The sequence below is a fragment of the Carassius auratus genome, chromosome 24 (assembly GCF_003368295.1).
Source record: "Carassius auratus strain Wakin chromosome 24, ASM336829v1, whole genome shotgun sequence".
In the NCBI taxonomy this organism is placed as follows: Eukaryota; Metazoa; Chordata; class Actinopteri; order Cypriniformes; family Cyprinidae; genus Carassius; species Carassius auratus.
In genome coordinates, this window is record NC_039266.1 from 13711217 (window position 1) to 13736685 (window position 25469).

General features: G+C 37.9%; 1 long non-coding RNA gene across 1 annotated transcript; it reads left to right on the plus strand.

Moving 5' to 3' along the window:
- Window positions 1-24896, plus strand: LOC113042351 (uncharacterized). Its single transcript, XR_003275564.1, has 3 exons — window positions 1-112; window positions 17939-18061; window positions 24364-24896. It is a non-coding gene; the product is annotated as an uncharacterized LOC113042351 (long non-coding RNA).
- The last annotated feature ends 573 nt before the right edge of the window (window positions 24897-25469 follow it).

Sequence of the window (25469 nt, forward strand, 5' to 3'; positions counted from 1 at the left end):
GCGTGCTCCGAGCACATGGAAAAGGGCTCGAGACGAAGTACCCAAAGAATAACTCCATCCTGAAATGGAATAGACTACCAGTAACAAAATAATCAAATCTGGAGCAAAAGGGGTAGGTGTTGCAATATTTTTCATTACCCTGCGTTATAATTTTGATTTAGATTTTAAAAGTACACATGTGTTCATCTTATTATTGAAGCATAAAATTGATGATTTGACAATAGGGTATTTGTGCATGGTATTATATATATATATATATATATATATATATATATATATATATATATATATATATATATATATATATATATATACACATGCTGGAGTTTTATAATGCCTGTTCACATTATGCGAATAGGAATGCATCGTTTAAGAGTCAAGCAATTAGTTTAATGTATGTCAGTCTGCTTGAATAAAAGTAAAGAGCAATTTTATATTCCCAGTTGCCAAATAAAGGCTTAATTGTATATTTCATATTCTTTTACATTTTATCTGATGTCTGCCAAAAAGCTGATTTTATTTGATTTATTTGATTAATGTATAATCCATTACATGTCATCTTGTCTAATCGATTGTTAAAAGTATTTTACACACACCCCCATTGTTCTTAAGAAAACAGCTGCAGTGTGTTTGCTCGGATTGAGTTCCTTTTGTCTGTATGTCATTTCACAAAGAAATTGTGTGCAGCCACATTGCACTTCTATACACCTTCAATATTTTATAAAAAAAAAAATTCCCGGTTCCTATGGCACCTCAGTAGCCTTATTAACCTATTTTTATGCATCCTAACATATATCTTAAATAGGCATATAACAAATATTCAGAGAAGTGTGAAGCATTTTGCATTGGTAAACAAATTTCATATGATGCATGAACAAAGCATTCATACCAGGGCATAATATTTCTGCAGAACAGAATAGCACCCTATCTTTTTCATTTTTCGTTTGTATTGTCACCTTAAACATGTATGCAGAGACTGTGTAAAGTTGACTAACAGGTGTACACCACTAAGGTGTGGTGCACAGGTTGGCTCAGATTTGTATGTACAGCTTAGACTAGTTTTGCACATTTTGGTCTGCGATATTAAACACCTAGTATGCACATAAAAACAGTTGAATGCAAGAGGAAAACTACTCTTTCATAAGTATTCTATTACAGCAAAAGTTAGCAGTTACATAAAAAGTAAGCAGAAAAAGAAACTTTTTCCCCTGGCCCATCCTACTCCAGGTTCACATGGTTCCCCTTGGCAGTGATATAGCTCACACACGTCTGACTGTGGGAGGTGGACCACACACTTATAAGGTATAAGGATGCAGTGAAGAACATGGTTAACAGTTTGAAACAGTTTTTGCTGTAAATATAAATGTAACTATACGGGGCCTCAGATTTAGGACTAAATTATTTTCTGCTATTATATTTATCGCAACCCACAAATAGTACCAATAATCACTAATAGATGTTCTAAGTAGTAGATAATAAACTCTGTCCTCTTTGCAGACACTTTTAACAATTACCTACTACACTTGGCACATATAAAGCATAATGGTGCGTCACTTGAATATCTTCTTGTCTTGTTGAACTGCCTTTGTTTATGTAGCAAATTAAACGTAATAAAGAGCTCTACTTGCACTATTGCGGTTTCTCAAACGGAAGTGAAAATATTAAACTTTAAATTTGTGCTATATGAACACACAATAATGATTGTGTGAATCCTGTAGTTTTTTTGATGAAAGCCGTTTGCTCTGGCTGATAAACATCTTCAAACTACCATTGGTCGATGGTAAATTTGGTAAATGGTCTTTTTTTGTCATGGAAATCTTCTTTGTTTAATTTCTTCTCTTCAGTCCGTTGCGGTCAGACATGAATAGAAGCATGAACACATTAAAGAGCTGTTTGATAGGAATTACTGAAGTTGTAATTTAATTGACACTGACACTGTTTTATCACGTTAATACTGTACAGATGCTTGCTTTAAAGAAATCTATTGTAATGAACATGATGTGACCGGAACTGCAGAGCTTGTGCAAACATCCACATTGCTATGACCAGATGCTTTCTTAACTGCCGTTTTCTCACCCCTGTCATTTTTTATGTTTGTATTAATTTGTGACTGAGAAAAAAGCATGTAGCACAAAAATACATTAAATGCTGCTTCTAGCAGATGTTCGTTAACATGTTCTCTATACTGCTGTGAGCCTGTCCTCCAACAAAAAAAAACCACCATATAGGTCGTTTGTGCAAGCATCTTATTACGATCTATATTTACGTTTTAAAGTTAAGCAACCTCTAGCGGGCATAAAAATAATGACAATATCGCGTTGCATCTGTCGTCATGAAATGACGTATAACGTCATTACCAATCAAAATGCATGTTTATTTAAACACAATGTGTGAGCTTTTTACACCGATCTCACAGTATTTCCTACATATTTTACTAGGTGGCTTATTCGTTCTAAGGACCACACCTAACCCCACCCCTAAACCTAACCCTCACAGAAATCATGCTAAATTATGATTTATTGAGCATGTATATTTTCATGAACATCCGTTCCCTGTGATCGAACCCATGATAGCATGATTACATGTCAAGGTATAATGCAATAATCTACCAACTGAGCTATACGAAACACAAATATGAGTGCAAATAAAAGAGTACAAAGCATTAATATGAAAACAGCCTTTTGCCGATAGGGGTGCAATTGTAGTATATGCTCTGATGGGTCGTATTTCAGGGATTTGGACATTTTAAGTAGCAGTCACATCAGCAAAATTTGATGGGCAAAAAAGGTGCATTGTCAATAGTCTATTGATACATAAAGGTATGCTTACACAGAAGTCACTTTCAAACCAAGCAGCATTCTATTGGTCATCATGGCAAATTCAGACTAACCAACTTTAACATGAGCAAAACCTGTGTTGGGTACCTTTTTGCCGTGAAGTAAAACACCGGATCATGATGCAATTGTGAAATTTAAGTATTAGACAGATATACAGATGGCTCTTTTGAGTCTCCTCAGCTTTCATGGGTAACTGCTCACATGCACCCTTTTTAAAATCTCTCATCTGATCTTTATTAGTACGTCAGTTTCAGGGAATAAAGTCTATTAAACATTGTTCTGTGTATAACTTTTGGTATGTGACTTCTGAGAGCGGACTCAAAGAACTCTGTTGAACTGCAGTTTAGATAAATTGGATCCATCAGCTGTGTTATAGGCTGGAACAGGCTCCTTTGGCAAGATAGAGGCTGGCCTGTTTTTGTTCCTTGTATGGTTTTCCATGTGTTATGTAATCCCTCCCCCCAGTTTTGAATGGAGTTCCCCACTGCAGCAAGATCGGAGCACACTGCTGGACTGTCTGTCTTTGTCTTCGCCATCTCCTTCTTTAACACCAGCCCCCCCCTACTCTGGCCCCTGTAAACAATGACATCACTTCCTGCTGACGTCAGTCTTCACTCTGCCTTTAACCATGTTCCCACACACTCATCTATTGTCATACATTTATTGATATACATAGATGTAAATTTTATTCACAAATGAAAAAGTTTTCTATTTTAATATATTTTAAAATGTATTTCTGTAAGTTTTCAGTCGTCAAGTCACCTTTATTTATGTAGCGCTTTAAACAAAAAAGATTGTGTCAAAGCAACTGAACAACATTAATTAGGAAAACTGTCAATAATGCAAAATGATAGTTAAAGACAGTTCATCATTGAATTCAGTGATGTAATCATCTCAGTTCAGTTTAAACAGTATCTGTGCAATCACTTGCAATAAAGTCAAGGATATTGCTGTAAATGAAATGACACCAACTATGCAAGCCAGAGGTGACAGCGGCAAGGAACCAAAACTCCATCGGTGACAGAATGGAGACAAAACTTTGGGAGAAACCAGGCTCAGTTGGGGTGGGGGGCAGTTCTCCTCTGGCCAGACGAAACATGCAGTTCAATTCCATGCTGCAGAAAATCATTTGTTTCCTGTGGAAACATCATTTGTCCTGGTGGTCATCTGAGACAAGGTCTTTACAGGGGATCTGTATCTGGGGTTCTAGTTGTCCAGGTCTCTGCTGTCTTACAGGGCTGTAGAGGTCCTTTCTAAGGATACAGACTCTGATCTGGATACAGACTGGATCTGGTGGCCACGGTGACCTCGGAATAAGAGAGAAACAGAATAATATTAGCGTAAATGCCATTCTTCTAATGATGTAGCAAGTACATCGGGTGGTATGGGAAGTGTTCCCGGTTCCGGTTTACCTAAATAACGCAGCCTAAAAATCCTTTAACGGATTTGGATATTAAAACCATATTAGTATGTGTAAGCAGATGGGTCTTTAATCTAGATTTAAACTGCAAGAGTGTGTCTGCCTCCCGAACAATGTTATGTAGGTTTTTCCAGAGTTTAGGCGCCAAATAGGAAAAGGATCTGCCGCCCGCAGTTGATTTTGATATTCTAGGTATTATCAAATTGCCTGCATTTTGAGAACGTAGCGGACGTAGAGGAGTATAATGTAAAAGGAGCTCATTCAAATACTGAGGTGCTAAACCATTTAGTGCTTTATAAGTTATAAGCAAGATTTTAAAATCTATACAATGTTTGATAGGGAGCCAGTGCAGTGTGGACAGGACCGGGCTAATATGGTCATACTTCCTGGTTCTAGTAAGAATGCTAGTTGCTGCATCTTGGTCTTACTGGGGTTTGTTTACCAACCGTGCAGGACAATCACCCATTAAAGCATTAAAATAATCTAACTTTGAGGTCATAAACACATGGATTAACATTTCTGCATTTGACACTAAGAGCATAGGCCATAATTTAGATTTTTGAAATTAAATTAATAATTTCAGCAGCCATGCAGCACCAGTCTTCCTCAGAAATTATTCTAATATGCTGATTTGAAAAATAAAAATAATAAAATAAAGTAAAAGAAAACACTTCAATTGTCTAAAAATATTAGGAAGACCAGACGTCCCATTTTTTATATTTCAGCTCTATTTTTAGTGTCCTGACTTATTTTGAAAAAATCATGATCGCATCCGATAGTCTAGGGAGCTGACTTGCTGCCTCGCTTACTTATGAGGCAATGACTTTGCAGGCAGCGTTTTTGCACAAAGGCACCTTATGAAACTGATTTTGGACAGGCTTCTGAGGCAGCGTAGCGGTTAAATGATCTACAACGAGTTTTGGTGATAACTAAATGAATATTTAATTACTATAATACTGATTTTTCACAAAAAAATTACATCAAAAGTGCAAAAGGTTAGTCAGAAATATACATTTACACACAAACTGAGCACCAAACAAAACCGGCATTATGTCAAAGCGGCATTATGTCACGAAAGTGCGGACAGAGCAAGACAGAGAGGGTTTAGGGTGCCATTTGGGACAGGGACAATATTAAACAGCTTGGGATTCGTTTTAAAAATGACTCGTTTCAGTGATTCATTCAGAGGCGACTCTAATCACTGAAGTTTTTTCATTTTTTTATTTTTTATTTTACTGTCATCAAAAACCTATTATATGAAATTCAAATTCAGATTATGTAAAAATGTATATATATTTTAAAAGATATATTTTCTAGCATATTTTCCATGATGGTTTTCATAAAATGAACCTAAAGGAAACTGAGTCATTAAGTAAATGTTAATTTATTTTCACCAAAATAATATGTAGTAATAATAAACATCAAAACCTAATAAATAGGTTTTAATAAGACATTTAAATATATGAAAAATGCTACACAGGAACATTTTTGAGTGATAGTGCAAAAGCATTTTTTGATCAGAAATGGACATTTGGAACTATGGAAATAAACTGAACTTTTCAACTTTAAAGCTGCAATTGTTAGTGAAGTTAATCACTGAGGCAATAATACAATTTGAGTCGCAATAAGATGAATGATTACAAAACTATGGGTTTCTTTGAGAAACGTAATATGCATTAAAAGTGCATTGTTCATAATTGCATAATTTTGCAACACCAACAAAATAATTTTGAATGTATCATGTTGCAAGCATGCTCTCCCTCTCTCTCTTTCTCTTTCTTTCTCTCTGTTTCTCTCTCTGTTTCTCACTGTTTCCATCAGACGGCAGTGACGATGGTGGCGTCTGTGTTTTGCCTGGCCCTGCTGACCCTGTGCTGTCAATCTGCCAAGTGGCTTTCTGCTTTTTCTCGGTCGTGTTAGCTGTGTGAGAGCTGGCGTTCACAGAGTGCATTCTAGGCATAAAAAACAGCACTGGAAAACTAAGCCATCCAGATTTACACACTTAAAGAGACATGTTCGGACCACCAAAGATCAGGACTCCCACTGTTAGCCTTCTCATTTACAGTCTGGGAGCGCAAGGCACCTCTGTGAATATTTAAGCAGACCTCCCCAAGACAATTATGCAGACGCATACACAGACAAAAGCACACGCCTGTGTTCTCAAATAGCTGTTCAGGTAAACAATCTGTGATGTAAGACTCTGTGTTAGTCGCTCCAAAAACTAGCTTGCTTTTAAGATTATAGACAGAATTATGGTTATATACTCTCTACTGTGTGTTCTGTGATGTGTCAGTGCTCTGCTGTAGAGACTATTTATGTCTGTCTCTGGCTTTAATAAAAGGGTACTTGTGTATGCAATAGGTACCTCAGTGTAAGAGATTACTGCTAAATGTAAGCTGCGAAAGACTTGGTATAAGCTAGCGCTTGTTACAGTACACAAGCAGCTCAAACTAACTCAGACACACACAAATGCAACAATTCCAGACAATATGGACATTTCAAAGAACTATTTGTACTAGTAAAGCAAATTGTTTGATTTACTTTTAGCTTTAAAATACACTGATACCAGAGAACATTTTTCACTGTTATATTAACATATGAGAAATCAGGTCAGGAAATAACCAGTCTAGTGATAGGACAAATAATTCTATTTGCGATTGGATTTGAATCCTTGTAAACAAAAGCTATTTTTAAAGGGGTACTTCACCCAAAAATGAAAATTAGCCCATCAATTTCTCACCCTTAAGTCTTCTTAAGTGTATATGACTTTCTTCTTTCAGATGAATCCAGTCAGAGCTTTATAAAAAACGTTTTGATATTTCAAGCTGTTTAATGTCATTCGGCGGGCATTGCATGCATCAGTCCAAAAGAAGTTATATAAAAAGTGGCCATCCATAAAAATAAAATAAGTGTCTCACATGGCTCCAGGGGGTGATCAAATGTCTCCTGTAGTGGATCGATGCATTTTTGTATGAAAATATCCATATTCAGTTGTAATAAAAACTGGTAACTGGTGTTTGAGGAATAAGCAGGTGTCTCATGAAGGTTGTTGTGCACCTGACCTGGAATGACCTGACCGTGAGTGCTGTGGGATTAGTTTCAGCCAAGAGAGTTGAGCTTCAGGACAAACATACTGACTAAGGCCTGTTTTAACACCACAGGCACAAGCAGTGTGAAGTGGCAGCATAATGGCAACAGCAGACCCCTATTGTGCTTTCACACTGACAGCATTTCTGCTGTGGAACACAACTGTGGCTGTACACTGAAAATTATGTGATTTACATCGACTCTTTCCTTTAGCATCAGTGGCAAGGTTACACAAGGGCCAAGGCTGGTCCACCCAATGTATTTTATGGAAAGAATAAGTAATAAGATCGTTAAGCTGTTGGAAAACACTGCAGCATCATCAGCGCAATCATGTCCTGGATGTCCTATAGCTTTAGCAAAGCAGCATGTAAAGCCATTTTATGACAGTTATCTATGTGTCATGTTGTGTTATGAATACCTGCTCTAAGTAAATCTACTATAGTTTACTAATGTTTGGTAGAAACTACAAATGAAAGCATGGCCCAAAGCCGCATTTGTATATTGTTTACATGTATTTGGTCTCCTGAAACAATTATGATGGTTTTATTCTCCTATTTGAGACCTTTTTTAGTGATATAAAAGATCTTTTTGGGGATCCCCAACACGTTCTAACTCCCAACTCGTCACGTATTGTTGCTTGGTCAGGAGCCCTTGGCATTACTTTTTGACACTCAAGGTACCCCTTTAGCATCACTTTTCACCTGTTAAAGGGTACTCCATTGCTTTCGGTTATTTGCCTTAATTTAATATTTTGCTACCCTAAACCTACCCGCATCTGAACAATATAATAACAAGTAACAGGCCAATAAAAGTACAATCGCAGGTATTTAGGTATATAGTATACAAGTCTTTCTCCTCTGGCCAGACAAACCCAGTTTAAATCAAGGTTGCTGCAGAGTCAGATTGTGCAGGGGACTATTTTGACACACTGTTTCCCCATTTAATAATGTAAAGCTTCTTTGACACAATTTGCATATTATCAGGCCAGGATCTCAAGAAACTGTGTGAAAGTCTATCGGATTGAATTCTAGGCATGATTCATCGATAGAGAGGGCTTGCAGATCCCACAGCCTCTTAATAGACGTGAGCGCAGTCAGGAAGACCATATTCATCTTCTAGTGAAGGCATAAACCTCTATGTCACAAAAAAATGACTGAAGAACCTCAAATGGATCTCTCTGTAAGGCCTGAAGGACCACTGAAAGATCCCAAGAAGGAATAAGGCATGTTCTCCAAGGGTTCAGCCTCCTTGCACATCACAAGAATCTAATAATCAGATCGTGCTTCCACACCGATCTGCCACCCGCGGCATTGTGGTTGGCTGCCATAGCAGCCATGTATACCTTGAGTGTAGATATGGGAATGAGGTGAACTTATATGCCCTGCCAGGTAGCAGTGTTTTGCTGGCAAAGTTACTCCGCGGGGACTCTCTACTCCATAGACCCTCTTGCTCAACAGCCATTGAAAAAGGTGCCTTCCATGATTTCATCAGCTCCTTGTGCTCTTCGGAGCATGGCTTACCTCAGGAACCGAGCTGAGAGACCCGATTACCAGAGACAACATTACTACAATAGACTACATCAGCGGTTCCCAATTCCAGTCCATGTTCCAAAGCGAAGTAAACCCCTGCTCAAGGAGTAGCAAAGAACACGGTGTAGGCCAGGGATCATATTGATCAGAATACATTTCATGCAAGTAGCTCACTACTAATGAGTTGGTTATATAAATCAGGTGTGTTAATTTAGCAAGACATACAAAATATGTACGCGAGGATTGGAATTAGGAACCGCTGGGTTACATCATGTGTCATTCACCAGCAAGAAAACCTTATAAGTACTACAATATCAGGAAGGATGATCGGGTTGTTAATGCTTGTCTGCCATTCTCGCCCTGTCTGCACAGTGTGAGTAAATGCGCTGATGAGGTATCCTGTCTGCGCGAACAGGGTGCACAGAGGTATGCAGATACTTACATTGACAGGGGGCTAGGAAAGCCAATTAAAATTTGATCGTTTTGACTGGAAGAACATTTTTGGCTCTTACGCCTTTCACAGAATATATAAATACATATAAACACATTTAGACCACTTAACTTAATGATTGCTATTGGAATGTGAAGAGACTTTCAACCAGCATAGAGAGACTTTCTATTGCTGCTCTCCACGCTCTCATCCATGCTAGGCTGCATGGATGCGCAGGGAGTTCTTGCCCAGAACAGAACCATTCTGCCAGTCCAAACTGTATGCTAACTGTCAATGATCTTCGACAATAGTGGCCCAGATAGAAACATTAACACATAATCAGAATCAATCCTGCTTTATGCGAGCATCAGAATTTAAAGTGACAGATGAGTGTGCACTTAGAAGAAACAGACAATATCTTTATAGTTATCATTCTTGGTGTGAACATGACTTTAAGACATAAGCCACATTTTAAAAATGCCCTCTGAATGTGGACTGAATTGTGCATGCTTTCTTTCTCTTTAGATTCAATTTTTAAAATTGTTACATAACATTTCAACAGGCAGATACCTGCCCTTTCCCACACCCTTTGACACACACACACAAAAAAAAATCAAGTTCAAACTCTTTTCCTAATCTCCTCTCCATTTACTCACCTTTGTGTTAACAGAATTTAGCCTAAGGTCAGTTCTCATTGGCCGGTCAGTTCCCACAGTAGGGGCATGTCATAGTGATGTAATTTGCAATGATAATGAAAGTTAAAATCGATAAGCCTCTGATGACAGCAAAGAACAGTCATTGTGGGCAAACTGGGACTTTGAACTGTAACATAGTTATTAAATGCTTGAGAAAAAGGACGGAGTGAAAGAAAAGAAGATGCACAGATATATTGGTTAGATACTGAATAGTTTGAATTAATTGGCAATTAAAAGCCTGTTCTATTCAGGTAGATTTTCAGCACACACTGTCACGCTGCTTACATCTTTAAGAGTTCTGTATTACTTAGATTGAAAGCGTGAGTCAAACCAGATGAAAGTCAGCAGCTGCAGAGGTTGAAAAGAGATGGACTGAAAAAGCCTTAGAAAGATGATGGGCTGGTCTCACTGGCCCATTTTCCAGCCACTGTTAATTTATGATTCATTGCTACTACAAACAGTGTGTTTGTTTCCCTGCCAGCACACTGCATGCCAGGACAACAGACACTGATGGACAAAGAACTACACACTAATGCACACACGCAATATTAAAGTAAAGAGTTATTCAAATCTAAACTGTACGACTGACCTACATAGACAGCACACTAAAAGGAGGGGCTGTTTAACAGGATCTCTGAACATTTATTCATTTGGAAAGATGAGATATTAAATAAGTAGGCGTTATTTTAAAGAATGTCGTTATGTAACCGGTTATGTAACCGGGAACAGTAGAAGAGACTTTGTGTACTTTTCTCACGGCTAATAAACTTTTAAACTGTTGTGTTTTCTATTACTATTGCTCATGTATTTCAACAAACACTAAGCAAAAAAACAATATATATATAATTTTTTTTTTTTTTTTTTTTTAGTTTGTGGCATTAAAAGTTTGAAAGTTTTTAGCTCCCAAGCTTAAGCTCTTGCAGTGAAAATCTGTGTAAGCATGATTAAATGTAACCCATGTTAACCAACCTGCTAATTGGTGTTAAGGTACTGACCTTACACTGATCAGGTAGTTATCCACAGTTAGACTAATAATTACCATTATTCATTTTCCTAACTTACTGTCCATCAGAGGAAATTAAACCAACAGCCCTAGGCCGCATGCAGCTCATTGTGTTAATTAAGTGGACCAATTTAATTTGTTTGTATGGGTGTGAAGAAGAAATCTTTCACACTGGAGCAGATGCACACTCACAGGGGGCAGGACTTTCCTGGTCGCCATAATGAACCAGACAACAGTATGAATTCCTTTTTAATAGTGCTGTCTCAGTGCGTGTATAGGAATATGTCTTGACATGACATCCTACATCTTTTGAAGATGACAAAAAGATCAAGCAACAGTGCAATAAAATGTTTGTTTAATATTTGTTAAGGGCTGTTATCTGATAGCGGGTGCTTGAGAAAGGGACCTGAAATTTGATCTGGAGCAGAAATGACAGTTACAAAGAAATATCAATAAGGAAACGTCTGATTTCTTTCTTCTACTATGGTCTTAGGGATCTGTCTGAAAGGAAGTGAAGTTCAGAGTACCAGTGCAATCATATTTGGGAACCAATGACTATATGAGCAACTAATTCGTCATCATGGATTGAATGGTTGAGAGCAGTTCTTGACAATAATTTTTAGCATTATTCATTTTAAGTGAAAGTAATTGCTTTTAATATTTTTATTTTTTTTACTGTGTTAATACTACTTTTTGGTAGCATTGAATCTAAGTTAGGTATATATATATATATATATATATATATATATATATATTTTTTTTTTTTTTTTTTTTATAGTTTTAGTCACTTTTTCTTTTGTAATTTTATAACATAATAATTATATTTAGCTTTAATTTACTTTATTTCAGTTTTAGTTATTTTGTACTTATTTAGGCAACAAGTCAATGCACTGTCAAATTATAGTTTTAAGTTATTTTTTTCTCATTTAATTTGCAATTTATATTTTATATTTATATTTTTATCCAGTCTTATTTCAAATAGCAAAAATATTTTATAATATAATATTTTTTAATAGCTTTAGTTTGCTGATTTTAAAGGCCCCCACCTACAGTCCCTGCCAGCACTGAGACTCGAACTTGCAACTGTTGCATTACTGTTGCAAGTCTAACTCTCTAGCCTTTAGGCCAAGACTTCCCATTCTTTGCCTTGGGATTCTTGTGCAAGTACTGAAATAATCATTTTTGCACTCATTACAACAGAACTAGAGTCACTGAAGTCTTATGGTTATGACGCACTTATGGTTCCCCACAAGTGTTGTTCACAACTTCATTTTATTCCTTGTCTCCAGAGACTTTTTTTGTCTATTTTCCCCTACATCTAAAATCAAATACAATAAACAACTACTATGAATCAATTGCTATGAATTTTACTTGTAACATATTTAAATCATTTCTGAATGTTACATTAAAGCCAGCTGTGATGGTATAAAGACTCTGATGAGGGATGTATGTTTGAGGCATGTCACATAAGGCCAATATTTTGTTGTTTGCCTCTCAATTAGGAAATAAGGGCTGGTGCTGAGAAGTCCACAGATCATTCTATCCAAGCACCAGCACTACGAGGTGAAAATGAGATATTGCAGATTGATTATTAAATAACCTGAAGTCTTTACATGTGTCTATCTGTCACCCTCTGAGAAGTTGTACTGTAGGACTTTACATGTTGTTTCACCTCATGAATACTCTCACAGGGTTTAAAACAGAAGATTAAATAATAAATCTTAACATCCTAGAGGACACAAAGCCTGATTAGATCAATGACGTTTGACTTTGGACACTGATGTGGTAATTCTCAAAACTGACATTTATGTATCTCCAAAGCTCCAGCTTTTCTTAAATACAAGTTCAATACCTGCACTTACTTCAATGAGATTATGCTCTAATCTCTCAGGGCCAAATTGAGTTCAGTGCTTTCTAGCTTTCTGAAGCCCAACATCTGAAGAGGACATACACATTCTGATGTGTCCCATCTGAGGGCTTCTTTCAGGGTTTGCCTCTCCTCTCTGTTCCACAGAGGGATTTCTTACCCCTTTCATTAGTCCCACTGAGGAGAACAGCCACCATATGGAAGAAGTGACAGAATCATAGCGGTGTCTTTCTCTTTCTGTCTGTGTCTTAGTTTCTTGATCTCTTCTTTGTCTCTTTATAGAAGAGCTGTCGTCTTATCTCCACTCCACCGAGGGAGTAATCTGGCTAATTCTTTTCACTGAAAGTCTCTCTCTCTATCCCCCTGAATGTGTCAGAGAAACCTGCTGTTGTTGAGTTCATGAAGAGCAGACCGAATCCTTACATGACCGCCACATCTGTGCACTCAATGTAAACAGAGTGAGTGTTCGGCCTGTGCTGCCTATAGAATATGAATGGCAGCAATACATACTGTAAACTGGATGTTATGTAATACCGGGTCAATGTAAAACAGATAATCCCATGATTTATTAATCAGTGTTGATGGGAAAAATTCAGTGAAATGTAAACTGTTCCATATGTTGGTAAAAGCAAGCGGTATGTAGTTTTATGGACCTCACAAACAGCAGTGCTTGCCTGGAAAGCTTTCCTATATGACAATGATAACAAAACAATTTAAGCAACAAAACTCTGTTACACTTTGTCAAAGTTTAGTTCAACTTTTCTGAAACTAACATGTTTGACGACCTCTGTCTCATGTAGCAGCTTGTTAAGACAAAAAGCTGTAAAAATGTATTTTACGGCTTAGAACAAAATGTAAAAACATATTTCAAACAATTAAAAAAAAAAAACTAAAACATTGACTTTTCATGGGACCAGACATGCAAAGGACCTAACTAATTTCCATTTCATACCGGCAGCGATCTACGTATTGTTAAAAGCAGTAAATAAATATTTGATTCATTTTTCTTGATCCTTCCAAAGCCAATTTTTCAAACTCAGTGACAGGAAGTAACAGGTGGGAGGTCAGAAGTCACTCTGCAGGGGGCTCGCCAGGGTCAGAGGAGAAAAAGACTGATGGGACATAAACATTTGGAGCTTCTCAGCATGACAGTGTGTGAGAGAGATTAAGCACAAGGACGAAAGTGTGAGGAACAATAAAGAAATCAAGCCATGTGCTTTTTTGTGATGGGTACAAGTGAACAGGAGGTGAGTGGGAGGACAGAAAAAAGAGAGAAGGACCGGGAACTGTATGGCTTTCATATTTGAATTTTTGTCTTGTTAAGGCTTGTCAACATCAATTGTTCTATTCTTTTGCACGAAATACAGATGGAGCCTTGACAACTCAGTTTAGCAAATAACTTAATGTCAGCTGCTCCAAGGAGAGCAAAGTCAGTTCCATTGAAGTCATTGTCAGTATTTAATTCTCAGTTCTTCAGGCCAAATACTGTGATGCATTGAGTCAGTGCATTCCTCAATAATGGCTATACAAATCGAATTAACTGCTGATCCGTGAAACAACATGTCCACAGACACTGTAAAAGCAATTATCTGTACAGAACAACATTTTATCATGTGTTTTTAATTGCCCTAAAGAGTTGGGTATTTTCCACTGAATGTAACACTAAATATGAAATTACATTGTTCCACGTGCAGGTCTCAATTATAAAGTCTAAAAATAAATAATGATGGAAAGAAATCATTAAGAGAAGTTTGCATATTTATACTAAAGTACTATAGTATTACCACATTGTTTGAAAAACCATATCATGGTTATAACCTAGTACTTAAGGGTATGGGGATGTAAATAGCACTATGTGAATTACCCTAACAGTCTTGAAACAGTTGAGGAAAACACCTTGTTCTTTTGTTCGCCAGATTATTGTTGTCTGTTAAATATTTGATTAGCTCTCTGTTAAATATTTAAGAGCAATGAGGGATAAAGCATTTTTCGGTTGATGCTGAATCACTATATGCGCCGGGCCCTGATTAACTGCCCCATTGCGGTGATCTCAGTTGTAACTGTTAAGGTCTGAGAGGCCAGATAAAGCAGGCTGAAAACATTGGCACATGATCTTGGAACGTGATTGTCATGAATTGCTGTATTAGACATGCTTTGCTCTGGAAGATGATTAGTGCAAATATATACTGGCTTTGTATGCTACCATTTAAACTTTTTGGGGGAGATTTTTTAAAATTGTTTTTAAAACGAGTATCTTATGCCAACCAAGGCTTCATTTATTTGATGAAAAATACAGTAAGATCAATAATACTATGAAATATTACACCTTCTGCATTTAGAATTATCGTTTTCTATTCTAATGCATTTTTAGAGTTTTTCTCGATTGCTAACACACAATTCATGAAACGATATTCACTATTTTCTCAAAACTACACACCAACTTGTGTATATTTATACACAATAGTTTTGAGTGGACAGATTCATTTTGACTTAAAAATAGGAAGTGTGGGGAATTGGGTGAGAAGTTATGGATTTGGGTTTAGAGTTTCGAGAAAAGGAGTCACAATTTCAATAAATGTTTTTAAGCAATCGAGAAAAAACTGAATTAATTTAATTTTGTATTTATTTATTTATTAACTGACAGTGCATTCCAATGTGTGTTTCCTGTATATTCAGTTGTTTGGTCTTTGAACATTTCTTTTGTATTGCTTTTCATTTACTGTAAGATCTCAGTAGTGTAATGACAGTAAACGATTCTTAAAGTTTATTGCTGGATTTTACTGTATCTGCACCCCTCTATTTATGTTGTATACTGTAACAGTCATTGACTAGCAAAAGGCCTGAACATTTTTAGAGACATGCCTTTGTTTTGAGAACTGTATGAAATGAATCAGTAATATTATGTTAGCAATCAAGAAAAACTGTAAACGTTAATTCATTCCTGTGATACCAAAGTTAAAATTTGCCAACACACGATCCTTCATAAATCATTTTAATATGCTGATTTGGAAAACATCAGTGTTGAAGGCATCTTAGTCTTACTGTATGCATTGTAAAAATTACTATTCATGTTTACTATATTCTTTTGGTAGTACACAACTTGAAAATGTCTACTCTATGCTTAATACATATATTTCAGTACCTCAAAGCAAAACTTCATCGAAAGTCAACATAAATAGGACTTAGTAACCCACTTTATTCAGTATTTCTGATAAATTAAGTTATTAAAAGAGAACATAAGAAGGGCGGGAAATAATTTAGGGTTGTAAAATGAGAGTGATTGGTAATTAAAGAAAGAAATAAATAAAAATTGTTTCTGTGGAACATAATGTGCACCAATGAACCAGGCACAATAGACTTTAGTCAGTGTGGATGTCATATTGAGTTTTATGTGCATGAAAATGAGGCTGTGAGTCAATTATAAGACCTTAGATCACGTAATTTTCAAAACTCACATTTATCATAACAGTTTCATGCAGCTTTTGTCTACTGAAAGTCAGCCAAATTTTCAATCCTGTAAAAATTAGATGAGCTACTAATCTTAGATCTAATGCATATATATATATATATATATATATATATATATATATATATATATATATATACTAACAGATTGTACTAGTGCAGAACCTCTTTTAGCTTTAAAAACAAAACAATAAATAAAACAAAAAATAAAACAATTGCCTTATTATGCCATTGCCATGGACATATTTTTGCAGTTGACCTTATTGGATAAATATTTGCAGAGTTTCTCTTTCAGATGCAAAAATAAAGGAGAGTATTTAAATAAATTATGAAACATGATTTACTAATGTTTGTGGCAATCAGTTTACTGGTATTTGTGCCATTATTTAATGCTTTAAAAAGAAAGCATCTCTGAACCAATTTTGTCAGTTTGCACTGCTCTGTTGGTCATTATGGAAATAATGTAGCCTGTGTTCTTCTACTGACAATTTGTGCATTCACCCACAGGACCTTCCACTCCCTTCTTTCTATGAAATTGCAATCTCATGGTAATTTGTCTTGTTTAGGAAATCTGGCTCTAAAAGTGTTAAACAGCTTAATTTCTTTACTTTCCTTTGTATCCCTGAACTTAATTTTTACAAGGTAGCTGATATCAAATCAAAATTCCTCAAATAATTCATCAAAATTCATCAAATTAACATTTCCCAGCCATTGACTCCTGTTTAACTGCACTTGACAGACACTTTTATCCAAAGCATTTAGATACTGTAGCATTCTTCGTATAGATTTTATCAGGTCACTTCCTGTGAATCAAACCTATGATCTTGGCATTGATTGATGGTGCTGCAAACTCTTTGAGCTACAGAAATGTTTGAAATATTGCTGTATCTTAAGTACTTTAAGAGCTTACTGACAAGATGACTATCATAATTTAGTCGCCTATGCAATATTTATTGTTGAACTCCATACCATGATTGAGAAACGTACAAGCTTAAGACCAGCTAAAACTGTAACAGTAGGCTTAGTCTGTACAGATTCCTTGAAAAGAGAGAGATGTGTTAGTGCAGGCCTGTGGTCTACACTCCCTCATGCCCTCAAAAGGAGGCAAAGAGGTGATGAGGCTTAAAGGAAGACAGGCGAGACCAACCTGGTGGTCTGGCAGTCATCACAAGCAAAGAGGTGTTTTGTCTCAAGTTCCCCCACAACCGGCCTCTTCAGCTTCTCTGGTGTGTCTCCTAACTTTAAACAAACAGAGGCACCTCAAGTAAATATTTAGTGCTCTTGTGGGAGCGTTTAAAGGCTCCAGAAGAAATGAATGAAGTATTTTCTCTGCACTCACCTTTAACAGGACAGTTAGACAAAAGCTCAGCGACGAGAAATGCTGGATGAATGATTGGAGGGAATATGTGTGCAAACAAGAGAAATCCAGATGCTTGAAATTCTTTGATCATTTATCCAGTTTTTATCCAAATTATGATTAACTACATACTGTAAGTAAATCTACCTTTTGATGAGCAGATTTTTTTTGTGTTTTCTCTCTGTCTGGCTTGATCAAAACGTCCTGATAACTCTTAGTGACCCTGCTGACCTCTCTGTTTCTGACAGGAACAGGAAGACACACAGTTCTCCCTGTGAGACCGTGAAGAATTGAGTAGGATGAAGTGATCCATTTGTGTAATTCTGAAAGAGAAAGTGAAGCAAAGTGAGGGCAGTTTCACATTACTCCAGGTATTGGACATATCTGATCATCTGACAGAAATCATAATCATATTATGTGTGTGCACAGGAAGCCTTTGGTCTGATGTAATATTGCACAGTGCTTTCAAACTAGGTTCTGAGGTCAGGACAAACTTAAAATAGAGCGCTGAGACCGAGCCCATCCCAAAACTACAGTGAAGCATAGCATCTGTGGTTTCGTAGTGTCATCTTCTCTGAATTCTGTGTCCTCTCCACTGCTCTGAAAATGAGATGTATCGTGATGTTTTTAGAGCAGTAGATTTCAGGTCTCTTTTTTCTCCCTCTTATTCTGTCTGTTGATATTGTCTTTTCTTGCACATTTTAAAGTTGCTTTTGTATATTCATGTTTCTAATCTCTTACAACAAACACTATGGGCCGTACAGTGATGTTATTAGATGGGTCAACATTTATTTACTTTGGCTACAGTTATGAATTAGTACAAGAAGCCTTAGCATACGTTATCATATCATCGTAACTCACTCTTCTGCTAACATTCACAATAGATCCTGCAACGATTTGCAGAAGATTAAATTAGGAAAGCCAGAGACTTTAATCAAGAAGTTTTATCCCTTATGTCCTCGACATACATCCTGACAGGAAGCAGTGGTGTGAGAAATTACCTGGCACATTAACTACTGCTCCCGCTGAAACACTGATCAAATCAACTGCCATTCGCAGAGGACGACATCTGCAGTGTATCACACTGGCTCATCACCTCACTAGCATGTGCTCCATACGATAGAAGGGAGTTTTCAAACACTGTGTCACCGATTATTCAAAGAGATGGATGGATTGTAATTAGTTTTATGCTACCATTAGGTAGATGTCATGACTCAAGACCAGTAACAAATGAAGTTCTCACCATCATTCACCATCCATGTTGGTCTTTTTTTTTTTTATTCTGTTAAATGTTAACCCAGGTAAATGGCTAAAAGAATGTGGGCATCCCTGTGCAATTATCAGGTTTGCCTTGGCCTCTTAATTGCAGATGAGACCAATTAAACTGCTGCACCATACAATGAAATTCTCGAGGGGTACGGTTTCAAATTAGAGTCCCAGTGGACTTCAAGGGATGCCTGGGGATCCATGAAACGTTTCAGAGAAATTTGAGAAAACTAAGTATTTTAAGGCTGTCAAAGTTAGTGTGTTTGCTTAAGATGTTAATAAAATAATCGTAATTATTTTTTATTCCACTTTGAAAAAATTGGTCAGCAATCATTAGATTAATGTATATTCATTAGATTAATGTATATATATATATATATATATATATATATATATATATATATATATATATATATATATATATATATATATATATATATAATTCATTTATGCATTTAGCAGACTCTTTTATCCAAAACGACTTAAAGTGCATTCAGGCTATCAATTTTTACATATCATGTGTTCCCGGGGAATCGAACCCCCAACCTTGCGCTTAATAGCGAAGTGCTCTACCAATATATATGTGTGTGTGTGTGTGTGTGTGTGTTTTTCATATCAGGACACAACTTTGTATAATGACATTTGTATGACACAGAAATTACAAGGACAGGGTGACTGACTGGGAATCTATGTCCCCATTTTTAAAAAAGCTTATAAACCATATAGAATGAGTTTTTTTTTTTTGAGAAAGTAAAAATGCACAAAGTTTCCTGTGAGGGTTAGGGTTAGGTGTAGGGTTGGTGTAGGGTCATAGAATATAGAGTTTGTACAGTATAAAAACCATTACGCCTATGGGATGTCCCCACTTTTCACAAAAACAAACGTGTTTTCCATCCATCCATCCATCCATCCATCAACTTCTGCTTATCCGGGGCCAGGTCGTGGGGTCAACAGTATAAGCAGAGATGCCCAGACTTCACTCTCCCTAGCCACTTCTTCCAGCTTTTCTGGGGCCTCCTCCCCGTGAGACATGCCTGGAAAACCTCCCAGGGAAGGCGTCCAGGAGGCATCCGAAATAGATGCCCGAGCCACCTCAGCTGGCTCCTCTCGATGTGGAGGAGCAACGGCTCTTCTCTGAGGACCTCCAGAGTGAACGAGCTTCTCACCCTATATTTGAGGGAGCGTCCAGCCACCCGGCGGAGAAAGCTCATTTCGGCCGCCTGTATCCGGGATCTTATCCTTTCGGTCATGACCCACAGCTCATGACCATAGGTGAGAGTAGGAACATAGATTGACCGGTAAATCGAGAACTTTGCCTTACAGCTCAGCTCCTTCTTCACCACGACAAACTGGTACAGCGACTGCATTACTGCAGAAGCTGCACCGATCCTCACTCGTGAACAAGACCCCAAGATACCTGAACTCCTCCACTTGAGGCAGGAACTCTCCACCAACCTGAAGTGGACAATCCACCCTTTTCCGACTGAGAACCATGGCCTCGGACTTGGAGGTGCTGATTTCATCCCAGCCCGCTTCACACTCGGCTGCAAATCGTCCCAGTGCATGCTAAAGGTCCTGGTCTGAGGAGGCCAACACAACAACATCGACAAAAAGCAGCGACAAAATCGTATGGTCCCCAAACTGAACACTCTCCGGCTCTTGGCTGCATCTAGAAATTCTGTCCATAAAAATTATGAACAGAACCTGTGACAAAGGGCAGCCCTGCCTGAGTCCAACATGCACTGGGAAAAGGTCTGACTTACTGCCGGCAATACAAACCAAGCTCTTGCTCAGGTCGTACAGCCCTAAGCAGGGGGACGCCGACCCCATACTCCCAGAGCACCCTCCACAGGATGTCGCGAGGAACACGGTCGAATGCCTTCTCCAAATCCACAAAACACATGTGGACTGGTTGGGCAAACTCCCATGAACCCTCCAGCACCCTGGAAAGGGTATAGAGCAGGTCCAGTGTTCCACGACCGGGACAAAAACCACACTGTTCCTCCTGAATCCGAGGTTCCACTATCGGCCAAATTCTCCTCTCCAGTACCCTGGCATTGACTTTCCCGGGGAGGCTGATAAGTGTGATCCCCCTATAGTTGGAACACACTCTCCGGTCCCCCTTCTTGAAAAGAGGGACCACCACCCCGGTCTGCCAGTCCAGAGTTACTGTCCCCAACCGCCATGCGATGTTGCAGAGGCTTGTCAGCCAAGACAGCCCCACAACATCCAGAGACTTGAGGTACTCAGGGCGGATCTCATCCACCCCTGGTGCCTTGCCACCGAGGAGCTTTTTAACTACCTCGATGACTTCAGCCCGGGTGATGAACAAGTCCTCCTCCGAGTCCCCAGCTGCTGCTTCCTCAATGGAACACAAGTCAGTGGGATTGAGGAGATCCTCAAAGAATTCCTTCCACCACCTGATGATATCCCCAGTTGAGGTCAACAGGTGCCCATCTCCACTGTAAACTTTGTTGGTAGGGCACTGCTTCACCCTCCTGAGGTGTCGAACAGTTTGCCAGAATCTCTTCAAGGCCAACCAATAGTCTTTCTCGATGGCCTCACTGAACTTCTCCCAGGCCCGATTTTTTGACTCCACGACTACCCAGGCTGCAGTCCACTTGGCCTGCCGGTACCTGTCAGCTGCCTCTGTAGTCCCATAAGCCATCCAGGCCCGATAAGACTCCTTCTTCAGCTTGACGGCATCCCTTACTTCCCTACGCTACCTCCTGCAGGTGGTGAGCCCACAGGAGGGCGGCCCCACATCACTCCTTCAGGCTGAGCCCGGCCGGACCCCATGGGGGAAGGCCCGGCCACCAGGCACTTGCATACGAGCCCCAACCCCGGGTCTGGCTCCAGGGTGTGGCCCCAGCTGTGCCATGCCGGGCGATACCTCGGTCCTTGATGTGTATGTTAATATGAGAGGTTTGTAAACTGTTCTTAGTCTGGCCCGTCACCAAGGACCTGTTTGCCTTGGGAGACCCTACCAGGAGCATATAGCCCCAGACAACATAGCTCCCAGGATCATTCCTCTCCACCACGATAAGGTGACAGTTCAAGGAGATATATATGTATTAAAAAAAAAATTTTAACGCTAAGATTTTATTTATTACTAATATTTTAAATGTTTATACTTTTAAATAATAGTAGATGGGGAAAGAACAATAACAATATATTAATATTATAATTTATAGTTAGATTTTGGAAAAGTTGTCTTTAGTATTTTCTCATACAGTGTATGAGAAACTCCTTATAAATTTTGCTGTGATATATTGTTTATCAAGGCATGGTATTTGAGTGTTCAGTGTTCACATACTTTTACCATATACAGTAGTTTACACAGTGAAACCCATTTTAAGTCTCTTTTACATCGGACATGAATGTCAGGAAGCATTGTAATGAACGGAAGAGACAATTAATTAGTGGACAGATGGATGGGGACATGGCCTGTGGATCCTGAATCACCTCTCAGAGATTCTTGCTTAGACAACAGAGTTATTCTGTGATATTATTCCTCCAGGCCACATCATAAGCCACTGTGTCATGACATCCAGATTACATTCATTAAAGAAAGGATGTAGATGTGTTTGTCAAATCCATTTCTGAATGCTGTCCTTCATGTTCTCCTGGCAGCTCTTGCTATTAGTGTCGGGCTGACTTTCTGTGTCATTACAAACTAACAGATCTGCAGCTACATATTACATGCAAGTTTATAATAGATTTTCAAGACTAGTTCTAGATTTTCAAGACTAGTTCTAGATTTTTTTGACATGCACACTGCTCAAATAGTGAAAGTGAAAGTGAGTTTCTCACTGTTTGAACATAATAACCACTCTCCTACACAGTTTCTTTATTTTGTTTTAATATTTACCTGTTTATGGATAAATATACATATAAACTGCTGTGCTGCTCATTTTTATCACGCAATATAAAGCCTCTTTTCTGCGTCCAAAACGGGTTGCCTGTGGATGAGAAGTTTGCTTCTTCTCACTTCACAGTTGCCGAGTGAAAGGAGAGTTTTATAATGAGAGGACATGCATACAACACTTTATTCAAAAGGAAGAGCGCTTGTTCCATGCATCATATGTCATTACATTATTTCTGCGTCATTGCACATGTGCAGTCCTTTCAGTTTCGTGATTCAATCCAATCAAGTATTTACATGCTTGCTCAATCGTATTAGAAGAGGAATAAACCACCCCCTTCAATCCGATCGAAATTTCATTCGGATCAAGCTCAATCGGATCGATTAAGGTGTTTATATGAACGTTTTTCAGTCCGATTGAGCCGTCAATCTGATTACAAACTGATTATTTGGGTGCATGTAAACGTAGCCAATGAGTCTCTAATCAGATACAGATGCAGAATTAACACTCTGCTTGTGTTGCAAAAAGAAAAAGAAAACGCTCTCCCAAAACATCTCGGCACTACTCCAAGCAGTATAGCTTTATTCAGGCAATGCACCTGTTGTGTGACATTCCTGTCCAAGTTTAACACCACTAATTTATAGGCTACAGCTGCATATATGACTCCCCATCTTTTAAACAAGCAGTCTTTGCAGTTGTAATCCCAGTCGTCACACACAGCTGAGAGCAGCACGCCTTGAACAAGGGCAATTCATTTTCTGTTGAGTTACTATAACAAAATAATTCTCTCAGTGATTAGTGTTACACTGCACAGGCCTAGGTTACACATTTCCACTTAATTATGTTGATTTAGACCATTGTTTTGTCTTAGCATGACTAAGCAGTAATATGTACTGGTGTGTATCATCTTCCTAAACTTCTTCTCAACCTCTTTGTTGAGTGAAAGGATACCGAGTGCAATAATGCAGAATAAAATAGCAGCGTGTGTTGACCTGTTTAAAAATTCCAAGGTGAGGATGACAGTCTGACTCACTGAACAATTAATTAAAGTTTAACCCTATCTTAAAAGCTCTCATTTCTTGACATGTAAACTAGTTAAATACATGATAATGTGGTGATAATGCACTTCGAATGCACATCAATAAGTCCCGACAAACCTGTTCAAGCTTTAGCATGTAGAATCAAAGAAATCATTTTAGCTGATAACTGCTAAAGACTAAAGAGGTTGAAAGGCTAGCAAAGTACGAGTCTGTAAATAACCTCCAATGATGAATAAATCTATGAGGAAAAAGGCTAAAACAGCAACGGAGTAATAATAGAAACAAAACCTTTCAGTAATTCAATTTGCATTGTGAAAAGTATAGGTTTCTTCCACCTAAGTGAGAGTGATCAGTACAAAAGATGCTATTAGAGGTTCCTTCCCCTAATGTGCAGTAGAAATTCTAGAAACCCAATTAGTGGACATGCTCTGTTTTAGGATCACTTAGTTATGCCCATTCATCCCCATAAACTGATGACTTGCCTCCCTCATTTCCTCACAGACCTTCAGAACAGCTGCTAGTCACCCTGTCGTTCTCTCAATGGAAGCCTGAAACCGGAGCCATGAGTGAATGGCAAACTTTTCAGGAAAAGACCTACATGTTGAAAACTCCTTGCCATCAAAGTCAACGATGCCGCTTTGCTGCGAATAGATGTAGATCTGCTGTTGCCTGCGGACAGCTGGGTTTAACACAGTGGGTGCAAAGATGTGAAAGAGGGTAAGAAATGCTCTGGTATTTGGAGTTCAGCATCAGGGCTAATGCAGTTTTATCCAAATAAATTCATTTATTTCTACATGCTTTGTACATTTAACTTGTTGCAACATCCCTAAACTACAATTCTCAAACTGATTTTCATTCCAAATTCAAATTTTCACCATTATAAATGATCATTGTAATTTGATAAATTGGTAATTGATGTGTCTTTTGTGTGACTATTTATGTTCAGTTTGCTGTTACAAACATAAGTCATTAGTGATAGTTCAAATACATACATAGAAGCCAGTTTCAAGATTATTAGCATCTGTCGATAACCAATCCTCTTTGGCTGAATGAATAATAAACATGTTCTGTTTTTAATAATTGTTTTGTCTTTTTTTAAATAAGTATTCTATTCTACTGTACTTGTAAAACTACCAACACTGATTAGTTACAGCCTTTTATTGATGTTTGCAAAACAATAATTCATTATTAATTGTGAAGAGTTTAATTACCTAAAAATATATATATGTCCTCATTTGCAAGTGGCTTTGGATAAAAGCATCTGCAAATGACTAAATGTAAATGTAAATGTATATGTCTGTGTGTGTGTGTGTGTGTGTGTAGGCCTAAGTGAAAGTAACAATGTTTTTGTTACAAAAATTTTTGGTTTTAAATTAACCCCTTACTAATTGAAGTGAAACACAAAGTGAAACAATAATAAACTGGGGTTAACCCATTTACTTGCAAACATCGCCAATGGCCCCAGTCAGCTTTTTAAATTTTTTTTGATTATGTATCTAGAATCAGAAGAATCATGAGCAGAAACCTTTTTATTTTGGGTATGTCATTTCTGTCTCCATGCCAAAAAAGGGGGGTGACTAGTAAGGGGTTAATCCTACCCCAGACCT